Source organism: Priapulus caudatus, unplaced genomic scaffold (genome assembly GCF_000485595.1).
Source record: "Priapulus caudatus unplaced genomic scaffold, Priapulus_caudatus-5.0.1 Scaffold604, whole genome shotgun sequence".
Classification (NCBI taxonomy): Eukaryota; Metazoa; Priapulida; class Priapulimorpha; order Priapulimorphida; family Priapulidae; genus Priapulus; species Priapulus caudatus.
Genome location: NW_014577665.1, coordinates 144,058 through 147,386, shown reverse-complemented (window position 1 = coordinate 147,386; position 3,329 = coordinate 144,058).

Genomic DNA, 3,329 nt, shown 5'->3' with positions numbered 1-3,329 from the left:
GTCGCCACGTCGCTGTGTCGCCATGTGGGTGTGTCGCCATGTGGGCGCATCGCCACATCGCCGTGTCGCCATGTGGGCGCGTCGCCACGTAGCCGTGTCACCATGTGGGCGCGTCGCCACGTCGCCATGTCGCCATGTGGGTGTGTTGCCACGTCGCCGTGTCACCATGTGGGCGCGTCGCCACGTCGCCATGTGGGTGTGTTGCCACATCGCCGTGTCGCCATGTGGGCGCATCGCCACATCGCCGTGTCGCCATGTGGGCGCATCGCCACATCGCCGTGTCGCCATGTGGGCGCGTCGCCGTGTTACCATGTGGGAGCATCGCCACGTCGCCGTGTCGCCATGTGGGCGCGTCGCCACGTAGTCGTGTCGCCATGTGAGCGCGTCGCCGTATCACCATGTGCCTTCATTTCTGTCTATGAACTGTCTGTGACATGACTAAGTACAAGGGGGGGGCACTTTTTAGGTCGGGTTCATTATAAATGTGAATATGTGTCATATGCGAATGTGTCATTTATTGAATATGTTGTGTTGACCACCGTGGGGATGAGGGCAACAGCAAAACTCTTTCTTGGAATTGTGAAAAAAGCTGCAAAAGGGTTGTAACTTCTGCTTTGCCATTCAATTACATAATTTAACCCATGCATCATATCATGCATGTATCATGGAGGTATTTGTGCGACTATTATATTTGTCAATCCACCCCCCCCCCACCTAAATCCGCCACTGAAGTAATGTTCGCGGGTGGGCTGCAGCCAGTGGTTCACTGTAGATCTCTGGTGCCATAGTAGTGTTTTCCTCGCCTGAGTCTAGAATTTGTCAACGGCGAGTCGACTGCCCAGGAATGCTCCGATGAATCAAAGGCAAATCTCCTCATATACGTATATGAGAAGGCTGAATGCATGTGGTATGTAGACAAGGCTGAATATAGAGACCGGGACAAGAAGCAGAAAGCGATAAAAGAAATTCTGAGTGCGCTTGAATGGCCGAGTGCAGCGATGTGTGTGGTGTACATGCACATGTATATGGTGGCTGGCATTTGCGCTGATGTCTTTGATGACAGATAGATTTGTTCTCATACATATTCTGATTTCTGCAACATAAATAGACAGAACTGTCAGATGTCTTTTAATAGGCTTTACAAAACTCTCACACGTGCTATGCCTGGCGCGAATTTATACATGCAATAATGCCTATAGATATCCATCGCTCCACACGTACGCTCGCGGTCGAGTCTAACCGCTCGCTCGAGTTGCCAACTCGCAGTCGTCTGTGTAAACGCGCTGCACAGTTCATAGATCGGTTGATAGCGCGTTGGGAAGTTGGTATAATTCGGCAATTCGCCAACTCAAAGTTGGCAGTGTAAACCCAGCTTTACATGATGTTTGGAAGGTAGTAAAGAAATTTAAATCAAAAAAATATTAATTCTAGTGCTTATAACTGACAGAAGCTAGCATTAGTGTAACTCCGAGAAACCGCCCGTGCGGTTTCAGCACTTCCCTATAGATCAAAACCTTATAGGTTAATCCTCACGACGAATTACTTTATACACTTTTCCCTTTGAATAATTTGTCTTACATGATCTGATATTGCTAATGGTGAAGACCTCAATATTAAATTTAGTGACAGATGACTCATGTGCAACTAGATCTAGATCTATACACTCAATTTTACTACAGCGATTTGAGTGTATTGGACCACAACATAACACATACATTCGGCGAATGTCTGCAATAATTATTAACCTACTGTACTTGTAACCCGACCAGGCTGTGTGACTAACGTCAACCTTCTATTCTATTTCTGTAGCCGCGTCACCTGGCCGTTCAGCTTGTCACCGCTATTGTCCCAAACGCTATAAGCGTCGCATCAAGACGTGGTCACCGTTTGTCACCGCTTGTCAATTCAATACTGGCATGAGGTGCGACATGCCAAGCATTGCATCCTGTCGCCAGCGTTTGCTGAATACAATAATACCACCATCCACTGCTATTTAAAACACGGAAAGCTTACGAATACAATACTGGCACGAAAGTCAAATCTAATATCTCGGTTCTCACCAACCTAAATGAGAACACCAGAGGCAACTATGTAAGAAGCAACGGCAAAACTGATTTTCACAATCAAATATATGATAATACATACACTCGCCATGTTTGTCCAATCATAGTAGAGGCCATGCAGTGAAGACAATGGGACTAATGAAGCTGATGTCAGCATCAACAGTGGATCAATAACAGTGAATGAAAAGCCAACTAGAGCACTCGGAGAGCACAGACCTCCGCCAAGGCAGCTGAATTCTCTCACTGTGAAAATTTTTATTAATTAATTAATTAACTAAGTGAAATTTTTAATTAATTAAATAATTAATTGGATCCGGATCACCACCAAAATGTAATCAATTCTAAGTTACCCCATTTCTGACCTATCCTGAAAATTTTATGAATTAATTAATTAGTTAATTAATTAATTAATTGGATCCGGATGACTACCAAAATGTAATCAATTCTAAGTTACCTCATTTCTGACCTATCCTGAAAATTTAATTAATTAATTAATTAATTGGATCCGGATCACCACCAACATCTCATCAATTCTAAGTTAGGCAATTTCTGACCTATCCTGAAAATTTTATGACAATCCGCCCATAACTTTTTCAGTTCGGCTGTACACAAACAAACCCACAAACCCACAAACCAACAAACACTCGCCGGTGAAAACATAACCTCCTGCTAACCCCTTGGCGGAGGTAATAATAACTCTTTGCCTATCGATTTCCTCGGGGGAAAATCTCATGATTTTTGCATCATCATTTCAAAAAGCATGTGATCAGTCATTATCGTGTAAGTGCTACACCGTTACTATAAGGAAATGAAAATGTTCATGAACGTTAGTTTATGATAAAAATATACCGATTGCTTTACACTTCTAAAATATTTAGTGATAAAACTAAAACATTTACAATTATTTTCGTATAGGAAATCATATAGGGAAGTGAAATCTCAAATCACCTCATTTTGTTAATTGTTATTCCATAGATAATTGTTATCTATCTGGTTCATTAACCTAAATTGGATGAAGTATTTTAATTTATTTTATTTTCATTTCCGTTCCTATAAGGGCAAGATCATAACTAGCATGTTTGAACACACGCATAGGTAAACATCTCCGCATACCATCACAAACCCAAGCGCGCGCTCATCCACTCATGTTTGCGTACAGGGTTAAAGAAACAAACACACACACTCACACACACACACACACACACACACACACACACACACACACACACACACACACACACACACACACATATATATATATATATA